We start from the raw sequence: 19,309 nt of genomic DNA on the forward strand, positions 1-19,309 counted from the left end.
AGCCTGTGGCACAACTAGAGAGTCCGTGCACCCCAAGTTGAGTTGCAGATCTTTACTTGTGGTGCACAGACTATTTATTTATGTTACAGGTTTACTATTGTGCTAATAAATTATGTCTATTACAAAATATATACAGAAATGTAAATTGTAAAGAGGTCAATTAAAGATAAACTGTTTCTTATTTTTTTATTTTTTATTTTTTTTTTGATAATTTATTTTTTATTGGAGGCAAATTATTGTACAATATTATATTGGTTGGTTTTGCCATACATTGACATGAAACAAGACAATTATCTTCCAATTAAAAAATAAATTAATTTAAAAAAAACAACAAGACTGACTTAAGAATTGGTTCTGCCCATGAGGAATTAACAGGTTTGCATTTATCCTCCCACTTTAAGTAACTAAAATTTTGTGACAGTTTTCATACATAGTACATGCAGGACGCTGATGCCTGAGAGAAGGGGGAAAATGAGGTGAGAACTACAATTTTCCCTAGCTTACTTCCTGAAGAAGCTTTCCAAGCATTAGTGCAGGAAGAGGGAACCCAGCCAGAGGCCAGCACATTATCAGATCTGAGGAAACAGAGTACAGCATTCAGGGGGGCCAACACAGCTAGAATTCCTGGAACACTGGACAAGAAAAAGGGGAGCTTCATGGAGCAGGGAGGACTGCAGAGAGAGAGAGAACGGGAGCGAGCACTATTGATATTTGCACAGGGTTCCCTGGGAGTCCCCTGCTCCATTCTGATCAGCTCATAGGTGTTCAGAATGTACCTAAGGCCAAGAAAAGAACCACGGAAAAGGAGTGGGTGGAGCAATCCCAGAGCTCACAGAGGGATGGAAATAGTTCTTCTTACCTGCCAGAGGGAAGAAAACACTCATAATATGCAGGTATTTGTACATTACTCAGCAAGATATTACCTCAGTAGTGGGGCAAATTAGCCCTAGATTAGTGACTGCTTTTGTTCAATCTAACAATGATTGAAAGCAAACTTGAAAAGGATAAATCTCCTTCTAAGTGAGACAGTCAATTCCTAGGCAGATTGATAAGAAGTCCAGAAGTCCCCAAGAAGAGAGGGGTCTGGAATTCTCAAGGAGGAAGAAAGGACAAACTTTTTTTCCCTCTACATTCCTTAGGATTATATAACAATAATGTATCCTGCTTGAGGACAGTCTCTGGAAAAAAACCTTCTGGTAAGCCTATTATCTTAAACTGTAAATTATTGGAGTAGGTCTAATGAGGTCTTTACAACCTACAGACATTCTTTTGATTCACTGTAATAACTAATTAGAGAGTATATAACTCCATTGCTAACACTAGCAAGGGGGTACTCTTTCTGCCCCCTTCTGATGCCTATGTCAGAAGCTTTCTCTATCTCCTTTATACTTTAATAAAACTTTATTACACAAAAGCTCTGAGCAATCAAGGCTCGTCTCTGGCCCTGGTTTGAATTCTTCTCCTTCAGAGGCCAAGAATCCCAGCGTCTTTTCATGGTTCAGCAACAACCTTTCATAAGCATGTGAAATGCATCACAAGATCAGTCTCAAAACTACTGAAAGGAATTATTATTATTGCTATTATTATTACCATAAAATCCAGAACCCAACAAGGTAAAATTCTCCATGTCTAGCATACAGTAAAAAATTGTATTGCATCGAAAATGTCTATAGCCAGAAAACAACTGAAGGCCAGCTCAACTACTGAAAAGATTGACTCAAACATCAGCAGTGATTCTGATGTGACATCAGCAGTGGCAGAAAGAGAAACAAAAAGACACGTATCATGCACAGGAACAAAATTAAGAAAGGCAAAATTCTCATTAGAATTTACACCACCCAGAATTGTCTAATCAGCGCAAATGCTGTTTGAAAAGTGAAGATGAAGTAAAAATATTTAAACCAATGATTATCAAACTAAAAATCTAAGAATATTCATTGCTAACAGATCTGCTGTACAAAGTCTTTTAATGAAGTTCTTAAGGGAGAAGGAAAATGATATTAGAAGAAAATCTGGGTCTGTACAAAGAATTGAGTAATAGTGGAAATAGTAAAATTTTTTATAAATATACATTTTAAAAATATTTAATCTGTTTAAATGATAATTGTCTAATCAATATATTAAGTGTACTGTGGTGTTTTTTACATATGCAAAAATAAAATACAAGAAAATATTAGCACAAAGGATAGCAGGAAGGAAAGGGAAACACAGTTTTAAGGTTCTTAAATATGAACTGGGTATAGTATTAATTGAAGGCATATTGTAAGAATTATAAAATGCATATTGTAAACTCTAGAACCACCCCTAGAAAGACATTTTTGGCTGTGCACGCAGCTCGCAGGAACTTAGTTCCCTGACCAGGGACTGGACCGGGAGTCTGGCTGCAATCGGTTTCCCTGAGGGACAGCTAGCGCAACACAGGTTTTCCCAGACCTGAAGAGACACTCTTACTTCCACGGAACCAGTTTGGGATGGAAAGGACCCTTCAGAGTTCAGGGGAATGCACCTGGTGTACCCCTTGACCCATCCCCACTCCACCTCTGGGAGCCTGCTGAGGCCCAGGGCCTGGTCTTCTGCACTCTGACACTGGAGGCACTGTGAGGTCCCCAGGCCCCACCCCTGCCTGATCCTGCCCTGGCTAAGTTTCATCCACCTAAGTCCCACCCCCACAGCACAAAGGCTTTTTTTTCCCCTAGTTTGCTATTGTGGTTTTGTTCTACCTCCAGTGATTATTTCATTTGTATGCTTATTTTTTCAAGTATATCTGTTAGTTTTCTAAATTTATTTTATTTTTTTGTTATTGTCCTGCTCCTCTTTCTTGTTTTTCTTTATTTTTTGCTGTGCCATGAGGCTTGCAGGATCTTGATTCATGGGCAAGAGATCAGGCCTGAGCTTCTAGGTGGGAGCGTGAATTCCAAACTACTGGACTAACAGAGAAAATCAGGCCCCAAAGAATATTAATTGAAGTGAGGTCTCCTGGAGGGCCCTATCTCAACACCTAGATCTGACTCTACCAAACTGTCTGCAAACTCCAGTCCTGGATGCCTCAGGCCAAAAAACTCGTATGATAGGAACACAGTCCCATCCATCAAAAGAAATGACATGACAAAAAATATGTTACAGACAAAGGATCATGTTAAAATAACTATGAGACCAAATAAATGAGGAAATAGGCAACCTACAGGAAAAACACTTTAGAGTAAGGACAGCAAAGATGATTCAAAATATTGGAAATAGAATGGAGGCATGGATCGAGAAAATATAAGAAACGCTTAACAGAGATCTAGAAGAACTAAAGAACAAACAAACAGAGATGAAAACACAATAACTGAAATGAAGGAATACACCAGAAAAAATCAACAGCAAACTAACTGAGGCAAGAGAATGAATAAGTGAGTTGGAAGACAGAATGGTGTAAATACCTGCTGAATAGAGTAAAAGAAAAGACTGAAAAGAATTAAAGACAGTCTTAGATAATTCTGGGACAAAAATAACCACACTAACAATCAAATTACAGGAGCCCTAGAAGAAGAAGAGAAAAAAAAAGGGATTGACAAAATGTTCACAAAGATTACAATCAAAAAATTCCCCAACATGGGAAAGGAAATAGCCACCTAAGTTCAAGAAGTGCAGAGTCCCATAAAGGGTAAACCCTAGGAGAAACATACTAAGACCCATATTAATCAAATGAGGAAAAATCAAATACAAAGAAAGAATATTGAAAGCAGCAAGGGAAAAGCAAAAATAACATACCAGGGAATTCCATAAAGCTATCAGCTGATTTTTCAGCAGAAACTCTGCAGGCCAGAAGGGAGTGGCAGGATATATTTACAATGATGAAAGGGAAAACCCTACAAGCAAGACTTCTCTCCCCGGCAAGGATCTCATTCAGCTTCGATGGAGAAATCTAAAACTTTACAGACAAGGAAAAGCTCATCTGTGTAGTGCAAACAATGGTTTCTCCAGTAGTCATTTATGAATGTGAGAGTTGGGCCATAAAGAAGGCTTAGCACCAACGAATTGATGCTTTCAAACTGTGGTGTTGGAGGATACTGTTGAGAGTCCCTTGGACTGCAAGGAGATCAAACCAGTCAATCCTAAAGGAAATCAACCTTGAATATTCATTGGAAGGACTGTTGCTGAAGCTGAAACTCCAATACTTTGGCCACCTGATGCAAAGAGATGACTCATTGGAAAACAACCTGATGCTTGGAAAGATTGAAGGCAGGAGGAGAAGGGGATGACAGAAGATGAGATGGTTGGAATGCATCATTGATTCAATGGACAGGAGCTTGAGCAAGCTCTGAGAGATAGTGAAGGACAAGGAAGCCTGGCATGCTGCAGTCCATGGGGCCACAAAATGTTGGATGGGACTGAGCGACTGAGGAATAGCAACAAGAGAGAAAGAAGGACAGTACATTATGATCAAGGAATCAATCCAAGAAAGATATATAACAATTACAAATATTTATGCATCCAGAACAGAAGGACCTGAATACATAAGGCAAATGCTAACAACCATGATAGGTTTCCAATAAAATAATACTGGATGACTTTAAAGCTCCATTTACACCAAAGGAGAGATCATCCACACAGAAAATTAGTAAAGTAACTCAATCTTTAAGTGACACAATAGACCAGATGGACTGAATCGATTAAGAGACATTTCACCTGAAAGCAGCAGAGTACACTTTCTTTTCAAGAGCACATGGAACATCCTCCAGGACAGACCATATCTTGGGACACAAATCATGCCTCAGACATTTTAAGAAAATTGAAATTTTATCAGGCATCCTTTCCAACCACAACATTAGGAGATTTGAAATTAATTACAGGGAAAAAAACTGTAAAAAGATGCAAGCACATTGAGGATAAACATTGCACTGCTAAAAAACCAACAGATCACTGAAGAAATTAAATAGAAAAATTTTAAATACATAGAAATGACAATGAAAACACACTGACCTCAAACCTATGGGAGGCAGTAAAAGCAGTTTTAAGAGGGAAGTTTATAGCAATTCGATCTCACTTCAAGAAACAAGAAAAGTCTCAAATAAACAATCTAACCTTACACCTAAAGCACCTAGAGAAAGAAGAACAAAGAAAACCCAATGTCGGTAGAAAGAAAGAAATAATAAAAATCAGATCAGAAATAAGTGAAACAGAAATGAAGTAAACAATATCAAAGATCAATAAAATTAAAAGCTGGTTATTTGAGAAGATAAAAAAATTGGATAAATCTTAGCAAGACTGTACAAGAAAAAAAAGAAAGAGGACTCAAATTAATAAAATTAGAAATGAAAAAGGGGAAATTTCAATCAACACTGCAGAAATACAAGGGATCATTAAAGAATACTACAAGCAAGTATATACCAATAAAGTGGGCAACCTGGAAGAAATGGACATATTCCTAGAAAGGTACAATTTCTAAGACCGAACCAAGAAGAATTTGAAAATATAAACAGACCAATTTCACAAGTAATGAAAGTGAAAGTGTTAGACACACAGTTGTGTCCTACTCTTTGTGATCCTATGGACCGTAGCTGCCTTGGCCACCTGATGGGAAGAGATAACTCTTCAGTCTTGGAATTCTCCAGGCAAGAATACTGCAGTGGGTAACCATTTCCGTCTCCATGTGATCTTCCCGATTTACGGATCGAACCCAGGTCTCCTGCATTGCAGGCAGATTCTTTACCATCTGAGCCAGAACCATAATTTAAAAGCTTCTAACAAACAAATGTTCAGAACCAAATGGCTTCAAAGTTGAATTTAACATCTAGAGAAGAGCTAACAGCTATCATTTGCAAATTCTTCCAAAAAATTGCAGAGGGAGGAACTCTCCATGAGGCATCACACTGATACCAAAACCAGACAAAGATACCATACTCAAAAGAGAATTACAGATGAATCTCACTGAGGAACATGGACCCAAAAATCATCAGCAATATACGAGCAAACAAAATCTGGCAACACATTAAACGGATCATACATCATGATTAGGTGGGGTTTATCCCAGGGATACAAGGATTCTTCAACATACTAAAATCAATCAATATACACCATATTAACAAATTAGAAGAATAAAAACCATATGATCACCTCAATAAACACAGAAAAGTTTTTGACACAATTCAACACCCATTTATGATAAAAACTCTCCAGAAAGTGGGCATAGAGGGAAACTATCTCAACATAAGAAGAGAAGCTAAAGGCAAAGGAGAAAAGGAAAGATGTACCCGTTTGAATGCAGAGTTCCACAGAATAGCAAGGAGAGATAAGAGAGCCTTCCTCAGATATCAATGAAAATAAACAGAGGAAACAAAGCAATGGGAAAGACTAGAGATCTCTTCAAGAAAACTACAGATACCAAGGGAACATTTCACGCAAAGATCAGCACAATAAAGGACAGAAATGGTATGGACCTAACAGAAGGACCAGATATCAAGAAGTGGCAAGAATACACAGAAGAGTTATACAAAAAAGATCATCATGACCTAGATAACTATGATGATGTGATCACTCACCTAGAGCCAGACATCCTGGAATGTGAAGTCAAGTGGGCCTGAGGAAGCATCACTATGAACAAAGCTAGTGGAGGTGATGGAATTCCAGCTGAGCTATTTGAAATCCTAAAAGATGATGTTGTTAAAATGCTGCACTCATTATGCCAGCAAATTTGGAAAACTCAGCAGTGGCCACAGGACTGGAAAAGGTCAATTTTCATTCCAATCCCAAAGAAAGGCCTTGCCAAAGAATGTTCAAACTACCACACTGTTACACTCATCTCACATGCTAGTGAAGGAATGCTGAAAATTCTCCAAGCCAGGCTTCAACAGTACGTGAATCGTGAATTTGCAGATGTTCACGCTGGATTTAGAAAAGACAGAGGAACCAGAGATCAAAATGCCAACATCCACTGGATCATCAAAAAAGCAAGAGAGTTCCAGAAAAACATCTACTTCTGCATCATTGACTACTCTAAGGCCTTGGACTGTGTGGATCACAACAAACTTTGGAAAATTCTTGAAGTGATGGAATACCAGACTACCTTTCCTGCCTCCTGAGAAATCTGTATGCAGGTCAAGAAGCAACATTTAGAACTGGACATGGAACAACAGACTGCTTCCAAATTGGGAAAGGTGTAAGTCAAGCCTGTATATTTGCACCCTTCTTATTTAACTTTTATGCAGAGTACCTCATGCAAAATGCTGGGCTGGATGAAACAAAAGCTGGAATCAAGGTTGCCGCGAGAAATTTCAATAACCTCTGATACACAGATGATACCACCCATATGGCATAAAGTGAAGAAGAACTAAGGAGCCTCTTGATGAAAGTGAAAGAAGAGAGTAAAAATTTTGACTTAAATTTCAACATTCAGAAAACTAAGATGGCATTTGGTCCCACCACTTCATGGCAAATAGATGGATAAACAGTGGAAATAGTGACAGACTTTATTTTCTTGGCTCCAAAATCACTGTAGATGGTGATTGCAGTCATGAAATTAAAAGATGCTTGCTCCTTGGAAGAAAAGCTATGACCAATCTAGACAGCATATTAAAAAGTAGAGACATTACTTTACTGACAAAGGTCCATCTAGTAAAAGCTATGGCTTTTCTAGTAGTCGTGTATAGATGTGAGAGATGGAGTATAAAGAAAGCTAACCGCTGAAGAATTCATGCTTATGAACTGTGGTATTGGAGAAGACCTTAGATGGTCCTTGGGCTGCAAGGAGATGAATCCTGTCTATCCTAAAGGAAATCAGTCCTGAATATACATTGTATGGACTGATGCTGTAGCTGAAGTTCCAATACTTTGGCCACCTGATGCGAAGAGCTGACTCATTGGAAAAGATCTTGATGCTTGGATAGATTGAAGGCAGGAGAAGGGGATGACAGAGGATGAGATAGTTGGATGGCATCACCGACTCAATGGACATGAATTTGAGTAAGTGCCGGGAGTTGGTTATGGACAGGAAGTCTGACATGCTGCAAAGAGTCAGACACAACTGACCAACTGAACCAAATACTGACTACTGATTTCTACATAGTAAAGGTCATATACAATAAAGCTACAGAAAGCATTATTCTCAATATTGAAAAACTAAAAGCAATTCATCTCAGATCAGCAACAAGACAAGGATCACTCTTGACACTGTTATTTAAAACAGTCTTTGCAGATGTAATTAGTTATGTTAAGATGAGGTCATCCTAGATTAAGGTGGGCCTTAAATCCAAAGAATGGTGCTCTTAGAAGAAGAGAAGAGGACACACAGAGACAAGTGGAGGGGAAATCCCCATGTGAAGACAAAGGTGAAGATGGAAGTGATGCACCCGTAATCCAAGTAACAGCAGGTCTTGCCAGCAGAAGCTAGGAGAGAGGCATGGAACAGATTCTCCCTTAGAGCATCCAAAAGCAACCAACTTTGCCGACATCTTGATTTGGGACTTCTGTCTTCAGCAAGTGTACAGAACAAATTTCTGTTGTTTTGCTGCTACTACTGCTGCTAAGTCACTTCAGTCGTGTCCGACTCTGTGTGACCCCATGACGGAAGCCCACCAGGATCCCCCGTCCCTGGGATTCTCCAGGCAAGAACACTGGAGTGGGTTGCCATTTCCTTCTCTGTTGTTTTAACCCACCAAATTTGTGATAATTTGTCATGGCAGTCCCAAAAGTAATATAGTTAAGCAAAGATTTCTTACAAGCACAATGCATACAAGAAAAATTGATACATTAGAATTCAAGATTGCTCTTAGAAAGATATGGTGAAAAGAAGAAGGACAAGTCACATACAGGGAGAATATATTTTTAAAACAAATATTTGATAAATTACTTATAACCAGAATATAGAGAAACTCTCAAATCTCAAGAATATAAGAAAATAGGACTTCCCTGGTGATCCAGTGTTTAAGAATCCACCTGTGAATGCAGAGGACACAATTTCAATCCCTGGAATGGGAAGATTCCACTTGCAGGGGGACAACTAAACCTGTGCACTTAAACTACTGAGTCCACACACCTTAGAGCCCCTGATCTGCAAAAAAAAAAAGCCACCACAGTGAGAAGCCGATGCACCGCAATGAAGAGTAGCCCTTGTTTGCTGTAACTAGAGAAAGTCAGTGTGCAGAAAGGAAGACCTAGAACAGCCAAAAATAATCAAATAAATAATTTAAAAAGAATGTTTATAAAAGAAAGAATAAAAATAAACAAACTAATTACAAAGTGGGCCAAAGATTGGAATAAATATTTTACCAAAGATGTATGGATCACAAATATACACATGAAAAGATATCAGTAGTCATGTAAGGAAATAGCCACCTAAGTCCAAGAAGGCCAGAGAGGCCCATACGGGATACGCTAAGGCTGAACACACCATGACACATATTAAACTAACAAAAATTTAGCAAGGGAAGTGAGACAAGAAATGAAGAGGAACCCCAGAGACAGGAGGATTCTACTGCGTTCACACTTGGGACTCACAGGCACACACTGTACAATGACCCAACAATGTCTTTGGGCTGATAGGTAGCTGCAGTTTAGGAGTTTAGTTTTCTGGAGCTGACCTTGGTTCCTGCTCTGGTGCAGGTGAAATCCAAGGGAGGGATCTGCATCACCTGAGGAAGAAATGTGGAAAGGGACTGAATCCAGACAAAGCCTAAGCAGGCAATGGGCTAGGGGACCTTGCAGCTGAGGCTGAGGAGTGGACGTCCCTTCCCAGGGATGGGCTGGACGATGAGACCCAGATTCAGAGGGATCTTCAGATGCCAGCAGGGTCACTGAGGCTCAGTCATCCAGGAAGCACCGGGTCCACAGCAAGAGGAGGGAGACAAAAAGGCAAGTTTCACCAGCCCCACCTGTGGACTGTACAGGTCAGCATCACCAGCTGGAGCCAGGAGAGGAGAGTCATCTTTCCCTCAGGGACCACTGAGGCCGCTCTGAGGAACAAAGGTGTGCCATGTTATAGATTCCCCCTCCCACAATTACTGCGAACCTTGTAAGTGATACATAGCCCTGCCCCGTGGCTGAAAGAAGTAGAGAGCATTTTCACCAGAACGGACTGAGCATTTGTATCTGTGGACATTGAGTTGGTTGTATGCAACCACACTTTCCGGGTTAGAAGTAAATTCAGTGGGGGTTTTCCCCTTATTAACCAGTATGAAGGGTGAATACTCATGAAGATCAGATCATCCAGGGAGAACAAATCCACCAAAGTGCCCGTGGAATCTGAGATGCATACATTGAGACTGTGATTTTAGCATCCCTTACCCCTCACCACCACCACCCCAGCTCTTTCCATGACCATGGGTCACCGAAGCAGAATGGGGCTCAGAGGGAGAAGAAGGAAGTCTTCCTGAAACTCCACAGCTGCTTTGAAAGCACCAGACTCCCCATTCCTCAACTTGAAGACTCACCTGTGGGGATCATTCCAGTTCTCCACTCTGTCTTCTAGACAACAGTCCTGATGATTCTTAGGGATTTTTGGAACTTGCATCCTGGTCTTTTTGGTTCAGGGAACAGAAAATAGCATACCTTGCAAGAACACTGTCCTCTACTTCCAATACCCTGCGTCTTTGATTCCTTTCAAGGCATGCTTCTTGAACGTGTAGACTCCAGGAGCATCCTTACCTGGTTACCTCTTGATTCTTCCTTCATGTGCCTACACAGAACATCCCCTTGCTAACATCTCCCAAGAGTTCCATGGGCCTAACCATGATACCCACTGTTGTACTGGCCAAAGACACATTCCATTTTCAAAACCACTTTCCTTGGTCAGAGTCTGTGACAGAAGCCCACCCTGGCTTTCCCCCTACCTCTCAGTCCATTACTTCTACGTCTCCTTGTCTGTCCATTTACTTTGACACCTTCTAAATCTTCATTTCCTTTTCCTCTGGTTTCCAACCTCTCCCAATGCTTTTCCATTTTGTATATGACCCTTGGGTGACCACATCACCCCCCAGAGCTTTTACCCATCTGGCTTCTTTTCATTGGTATCCCCTGTGTGCTGATGGCTTTTCCTATCACCAAATCCACCTAAGATGTCTCAACTGGGCCCCAGATCCCCCACAGGCTGACACGTATGGGGTATCTGCAGTCAGATGTCCCACAAGCCCTGCAGACCAGCTAGTAGCCCCAGGCCAACATTCTCTGTCTCACAGATGTGCACTGCCATCCACCCAATTCCTTAAACCACAATCTCAGTTATGCTTCTGGGTGTGATCTTCACCGTGCCATGACTTCCCCAGAGTTGCTCTGGAAAAGGCTCACCTGAGATCTTCCTGTAGCCACAGATGGGAATCACTTCCTCTGAGAGGCCCTGTTCCTGGAGACACATTCTGAAGGTGTCCTGAGCACAGGCCATCACCCTCTTTTGGATCTTCGAGAGAACCACCCCTGAGAGGTTGAGTCAGGACACAGCAGTGTAAGCCCATCATTGGGGACTGTGCCAAAGAATATTCAAAAAAGATCCCTAAAGGAGAACGTTTAGGAAGGTGGGTCTTCATGGGTGTGCACCAAACAAGGGATTGCTTAACTGTGTTTTTCCCAATAGACTTCCTGTTCCTATTTGGTCTTCATCTGAACATGGGAGTTAATTTGATAACACAGGAAAAAGTCTAGAACTGCAACTGAGCACAGACAGCAGATAAGCTGACAGCCGATCCTTCTATATCTACATCAACAGCTACAATTCTCAGTCATCTTTAATCTTTGAAGCACTATTCTGATCTGTTGCATGAAGTTATCTCCACAGTATTTTAGAAATGTATTCAACTAACTAGGCATAAGGGATCCTGACAAGAACAAAAACGTACTGAGTTTCATTAACAGGAGGGTTTTAACTGTGAAACTTTGGATTCATAACATGCAGCAGAGCAAGCACAAGGTCAGTTTTCAAACAAGTATTAATTTGGGTAACTTGTCCCTTTCCTCAGCCTAAAACAGCCATCAAGCATAGCGGATCATGATGAAAGCCTGCTTTCCTGATAGAGAGAATTTGCAAATTTTCAATTTCCTCCTGAAAGAATGGGTTGTTTCCATAACTGCGATCTCGGCTTTCATAAGAGAATTTTTTCAGATAATGCTCACGCCAGGGCCACATTCCAGACCTACTACTTCAGACTCTCTGGGGGTGTCCTGCCAACATCAGCTCTTCTAAAGCCTCTCCAGGGGAGATTTGATGCACAGTTTAGGTTGAGAAGCACAATCTCATGATGCTTCACCCATCCTGGTTTTAAGTAGAATCCTGAACTGAAGAGCCATGTTTGCTACTTATGAAATTAAAAAAAAAACACATAATTACGTGTCTTCCCTTCTGAGAGGTAATTTTGACGAATTTATTCACAGCCATATTTAGAACAATTTCAATGACTCAGTGGTGTGGTTATGCCTCCAACTGCCCTTCCTTACCAGACACTCAGGCAGACGGAGGGGAGGGAATGCACCTCAGTCCTGGCGGCAGAAGAAGGATGGATGGAGTTCCGTTGTCTTGGTTACTGCTCTGCTGAGGATCCCTCCTGGGTTGCTGAGCTCAGGCAGGGGGCCTCACACCTGGTTACAGGTATTTCTGTGACTAGAGGTTGGAACTAAGGGCTGAGGTCTGTCTGTTACCAGGATAATGGAACCTGGGCCCATGTGATTTGAGAAGAATGGAAAAACAGCTAAGTAGAATTTCAGATGCAAGGTGGGTTCTGGGAGTGTGCCGAAAAACAGCTAAGTAGAATTTCAGATGCAAGGTGGGTTCTGGGAGTGTGCCCAGAGCCATTGACTTGTGGTCACACAATGGGCAACTGTGCATGAACACAGAGACACACTAGACATGTGTGCTCACTGGGGATTCTGTCCTGATGTTCACACCGACTGTTTCTGGAGGGAGCATCTAGAGCATGTGGAGGAGGCCAGACACAGAAAGTGGAAGAAGCAGGGGAAATCCTTGTTGTTACAAAAGCAATGGCATTTCTTTTCCCACATGTCTCACTTGCACATCTGTGTTACCTTCCTAAACTGCTTTACTGAGGTATAATTACATACCACAAATCACACCCATTCGATGCATCCAGTGCAGTAACTTTTAGTAACTTCACACAGTGGTGCAACCACCACAACAGTGCAGTTGGGGAACACTGCCAGCACCACAGAAATGTTCTGTGTACCCATCAGCAGTCAATCCCCAATAGGACCTGCAGTTCCAGGCATCCTCTCATCTAATTTCTGTCTCTGTCGTTTTGCCCTTTCTGGGCATTTCATACTCAGGAACTCCTACAGGAAGTGACCTTTTGTGTTGGGTTCTTTCGTTAGCATAATGCTTTGGAGGCTCACCCATGTGGCAGCAGAAAGCAGGATTTCATCACTTTTCATCCATCTATGCTATTCCACTATATGGGTACAGAATACTTTGTTTACCACTTCCCAGCTGACAGACTTTTAGGCTGTTCCACTATTTGGAGATTAAAAACAGTGCTGCTGTGAAAGACATTTAAAGACAGGTATCTGTGTGAACATAGGTTTCATTTCTCATTTCTCCACAATTTCATTTCTTGTTTTGCACAGTGCACAGGCTAGACTCTTCAGTCAGTGTGGAATAGAGGTGGTTGAAGCAGACCTCCTATCCTGGGTCTGGATCTCAAGAGGAAAGCATTCACTCAAACACTGCTAGATGTGATGTGACGCGAGCTGGATGTTTCTCGGGGATGTTCTTCAGCACAATGACGATGATCGCTCTATCCCAAGTTAGTTGACTGTGTTTATTGATTTAGTTAGTTACTTATTTATCACTAACGGGTCTTGAATTGTGTCTTGAATTGAATGCTTTTTCTTTATCTGTCAAGATGACAGGTGGTTTCTGTCCTTCATTATATTAATACACTATTTCTCATAACTGAAGTTGAGTGTTTTTCTAATATTGCAACCCTGGGATAAATCTTGCATAACCCTTCACAAATGTTTCTTGATTTGGCTTGCTAATACTGTGTTGAGGGTATATGCATCACTATTCATGATAGATATGGGACTGTAACTTTCTGTTGATGTCAAGTCCGACTTTGGTAATGGGGTAGTATTGTTCTTATAGGATGAGTTAGGAAATGTTCCCTCCCCCCTGCTGTCTATTCAGGAAGAATCTGTGAAGGATGGGTGTTATTTCTTCTTAAAACATGTGATAGATTTCACTAATGAAACCAAGAGGCCCATGACTTCCTTTTGTGGGAAGTCTTTAAGCATATGGTTCAATATCATTGCTTGCTACAGGTACATTCAGATTTTATATTTGGCCACTGCATTTCAGCCAACTCCCATCCAGTATTCTCTGGCCTGTTGGTTCCTATGGCTCAAACTCTGGCCTAGAATTTGACATGCTGGACATCTGCACATCACAGGAATTCTGGCTCCTACTCTGCAACTGGGGAGAGTACACTGTCTCGGAAGTGACCCCCAGATCACCAATATACAATAGGCAGGTTGGGGATATAGACTTTGAGGTGGGGAAGGGGTGGCACTGCTGATACCCTCATTTACACCCGCCCATCCATAATCTGGGTGCCCTCATGCAGGATGTGGGTAATTCTGCAGTTGGGGCTGGCACAGCAAGCAACCAGAGTATCCTGTTCCCCCCCACCACCATGTCCACTTCACCCTACCCTGATCCTTCTCACTCCTCTAGTCTCCTAGCAATGCACCCTCAGATGTGATCAATGATGCACTCGCCACCACATCTAAGTGTGTCAGATCTCCTCTCTGCTTAAAGACTAAATTCTTAAGGGTAGTGACCGGCCATTCAATTCCTCCTCACCTCCGTGTCTCAATAGCCAGCCTGGCATGGCATGGCAGGGATGTAACAGATACAGTGAAAACCTTCATGATTCGCTAAAGGAGGGACTGTGGTTGGCGGGATCGACCTGGGTTGGCTGCTGGAGTGAGCTCATGGCATCCCCACCCTGGGAAACTTGTGCCAGGTGGGGATGCCTATCCCTGCTCCAGTGCATTGTGGGTAGCATCAATGACCTATCTTATCCAGACTTGGTATGTGCAACCAGCTGTGGATGAACACTGAACTCACCGGGTCTTCTCACTTAACTCCAGCATTTATAGAGGGTACGGCTGGGGATGCTCTGTCAGGTATAAACCTGTGCTCATATGGCCTATTACTCTATGATAAAGAAGCCAAGAACATACATTAGGGAAAATGCTGTCTCTTCGATAAACGGTTATGGGAACACTCAACCCCTTTCTTACACAGCATTCAAAAATAATCAACAACAAAAGATTAAAGGTGAAAATTTTAGACCTTAAACCATAAGACTCCTAGAAGAAAACTTAGCCAGTATGCTCTTTGACATCGGTCTCAGCAATAGTTTTTTTACTTGTCTTCTCAGGCAGGAGCAACAAAAGCAAAAAGAAACAAATGGGAGTTCAACAAACTGAAAAGCTTTTACACAGCACGGGAAACTGTCAACAAGACCAAAAGGCAACCTGCTGAGTGGGAGAAGATATGAGCAAGTAATGTATATCTGAAAAGAGGTAGATGCCAAAAATAGCTAAAGGACTCATAGAATGTATTATGAAAAAGACCCAAAACCTGATTTAAAACTGGGGCAAAGCACTGAATAGACATTTCTCCAAAGAAGAGATACAGATGGGCAATAGACATGTGAAAAGATGTTCAACATCTCATCATCAGGCATTAGAAAATCAAGACCACAATGAGGACTCTCTCATACCTCTCAAGTAGCTATTATCAAAAAGACAGCAAGTAACAAATGTTGGTGATAATGTAGAGAAAAGGAAACCGGGATGTGGTGTGGGTGGGAATGTACAATGGTGCAGCCGTGATGGAAACAATGAGAGTTGCCTCGAAAACTGAAAACTGGAACTACGATCAGATCAGATCAGTCACTCAGGTGTGTCTGACTCTTTGCAATCCTATTGGCTGCAGCACGCCAGGCTTCCCTGTCCATCACCAACTCCCGGAGCCTACTCAAACTCATGGTGACTGTGTTGATGATACCATCCAGCCATCTCATCCACTGTCATCCCCTTTTCCTCCTGCCTTCAATCTTTCTTAGCATCAGGATCTTTTCCAATGAGTCAGTTCTTCGCATCAGGTGGCCAAAATATTGGAGTTTCAGCTTCAACATCAGTCCTTCCAATGAATATTCAAGACTGATTTCCTTTAGGATGGACTGGTTTCACCTCCTTGCAGTCCAAGGGACTCTTAAGAGCCTAATCCAACAGCACTGTTCAAAAGAATCAATTTTTCGGTGCTCGGCTTGCTTTATAGTCCAACTCTCACATCCATACATGACTACTGGAAAAAACAAAGCTTTGACCAGAAGGACATTTGTTGGTAAAGTCATGTCTCTGCTTTTTAAAATGTATCTAGGTGGGTAAAAGCTTTTCTTCCAAGGAGCAAACGAATTTTAATTTCATGGCTGCAGTCACCATCTGCAGTGATTTTAAAACCCCCCAAAATAAAGTCTCTCACTGTTTCCATTGTTTCCCTATCTATTTGGCATTAAGTGATGGGACCAGATGCCATAATCTTAGTTTTCTGGATGTTGAGTTTTAAGCCAAATTTTTCACTCTCCTCTTTCACTTTGATCAAGAAGCTTTTTAGTTCTTCTTTGCTTTCTGCCATAAGGGTTGTGTCATCAGCGTATCTGAGGTTATTGAAATTTCTCCCAACAATCTTGATTCCAGCTTGTGCTTCATCCAGCCTGGAATTTCACATGATGTACCCTTCATATATATTAAATAAGCAGTGTGACAATATAAAGCCTTGATGTACTCCTTTTCCTATTTGGAACCAGTCTGTTGTTCCATGTCCAGTTCTAACTGTTGATTCTTGACCTGCATACAGATTTCTCAGGAAGCAGGTCAGGTGGTCTGGTACACCAATCCCTTTAAGAATTTTCCACAGTTTGTTGTGATCCACACAGTCAAAGGCTTTGGCATAATCAATAAAGTAAAAGTAGATGTTCCTCTGGAACTCTTGCTTTTTCAATGATCCAGCAGAGTTGCCAATTTGATCTTTGGTTCCTCTACCTTTTCTAAAACCAGCTTGAATATCTGGAAGTTCACAGTTCATGTACTGTTGAAGCCTGACTTGGAGAATTTTGAACATTACTTTGCTAGCGTGTGAGACAAGTGCAATTGTGTAGTAGTTTGAACTTTCTTTGGTATTGCTTTTCTTAGGGATTGGAAAGAAAGCTGACCTTTTCCAGTCCTGTGGCCACTGTTGAGTTTTCCAGATTTGCTGACATATTGAGTGTAGCACTTTCACAGCATCATCTTTTAGGATTTGAAATAGCTCAACTGGAATTCCATCACCTCCACTAGCTTTGTTTGTAGTGATGCTTCCTAAGGTCCACTTGACTTTGCATTCCAGGATGTCTGGCTCTAGGTGAGTGATCACACCATCATGGTTATCTGGGTCATGAAGATCTTTTTTGTATAGTTCTTCTGTGTATTCTTGCCACCTCTCTTAATATCTCTTGCATCTGTTAGGTCCATACCATTTCTGTCCTTTATTCTGCTCATCTTTGCATGAAATATTCCTGTGGTATCTCTAATTTTCTTGAAGAGGTCTCTAGTCTTTCCCACTCTATTGTTTTCCTCTATTTTTTTTTTTTTTGCATTGATCACTGAGGAAGGTTTTCTTATCTCTCTCTCCTTGCTATTCTTTGGAACTCTGCATTCAATGAGTATATCTTTCCTTTTCTCCTTTGCCTTTAGCTTCTCTTTTTTACTTGGGTATTTGTAAGGCTTTGTCAGACAACCATTTTGGATTTTATGCATTTCTTTTTCTTGGGGATGGTCTTGATCACTGCCTCCTGTACAATGTGACGAACCTTCACCATAATTCTTCAGGCACTCTGTCTATCAGATCTAACCCCTTGAATCTATTTGTCACTTTTACTGTATAATCGTCAGGGATTGGATTTAGGTCATACCTGAATGGTCAAGGGGTTTTCCCTACTTTCTTCAATTTAAGTCTGAATTTGGCAATATGGAGTTCATGATCTGAACCACAGTCAGCTCCTGGACTTGTTTTTGCTTGTTTTGCTGACTAACATGTAATTACACTTCTTGGTATTTTTCTGAAGAGGAAACACTAGTCACAAAAGATATATGTGCTCCTCTGTTCACTGCAGCATTATTTACAATAATCAACATATGGAAGAAACCTAAGTGCCCACCGATAGATGAATCAAAAGGAAGAAATGATACACACACACACACATGAATATTCTCAGCAATTAAAAAAATGTAATCTTGTCATTGGCGACAACATGGATGGATCTAGAGGGTATTATGACAAGTGAAGCTAGGCACACAGAGAAAGACAAATGCCACACAGTTTTATTTATATGTGGAATCTCAGAAATAAACTAAGAGAACACGGGAAACAAAACAGAAATAGAGTCAGAGACACAGAACAAACTGGTGTTTAACAGAGGAGGAAGGAGCAAGGAAATGTGTAAAACGGGGAAGGGATTAGGAGAAACAAACTTCCAGTTATAAAATAAATCATGGGAATGCAATATACATACAGGGAAAATAGTCAATAATCTTGTAATAAATCTCTATGGTGACAGATGGTAACCAAACTTATCATAGTAAGTCATTTCATAATGCTTAAAAATATGGAATCAATTTGCTGTGCCCTTGAAACTAATATAATATCATATGTCAACTTGGGGTTTCCCCAGTGGCTCAGCAGTAAAGAATCCTCCTGCAATGCTGGAGCTGCAGGAGGCATGGTTTCGATTCCTGGATCAGGAAGATCCCCTGGAGGAGGGCATGGCCACCCACTCAAGTATTCTTGCCTGGAGAGTACCATGGACAGAGGAGCCTGGTGGGCTACAGTCATATGGTCACAAAGAGTTGGACATGACTGAAGTGAGTTAGCATGCACGTACATATGGCAACCTTACTGAAGAAATAAACAGTATGGTCTCTGAATGCATGATGCTAAGATTTGTGGGTCACATTTCCTCTGACAACTTATATGACTGTGAGCAATCCCCCTTACTTCCCTGTCTTCTGCTTTCTAACCTCATCAATTAGGGTTGAAATCTTCCAAAATGATGGCTCTGTGAAGGTGGATTAAATAAGGTGACAGAATGAAATATATTGAATGTGGTCTGATATCTGGTAAAGGATGAACAGCCTTGAAATGCCATGTCACCCCTGCTAAACATACCCACAGTGAGTAAATTCAGGCCTCTGAGTTTCAAGAAGAAAAGCCTGGCCTGATTTACCTTCTCCCTTGGAGCTGGGAAACAAGTCTCGCAAGACAGGTTGAGCTCTGAAGCTCTCT

Source organism: Moschus berezovskii, chromosome X (assembly GCF_049115385.1).
Source record: "Moschus berezovskii isolate FMDL1 chromosome X, NW_MosBer_1.0, whole genome shotgun sequence".
In the NCBI taxonomy this organism is placed as follows: Eukaryota; Metazoa; Chordata; class Mammalia; order Artiodactyla; family Moschidae; genus Moschus; species Moschus berezovskii.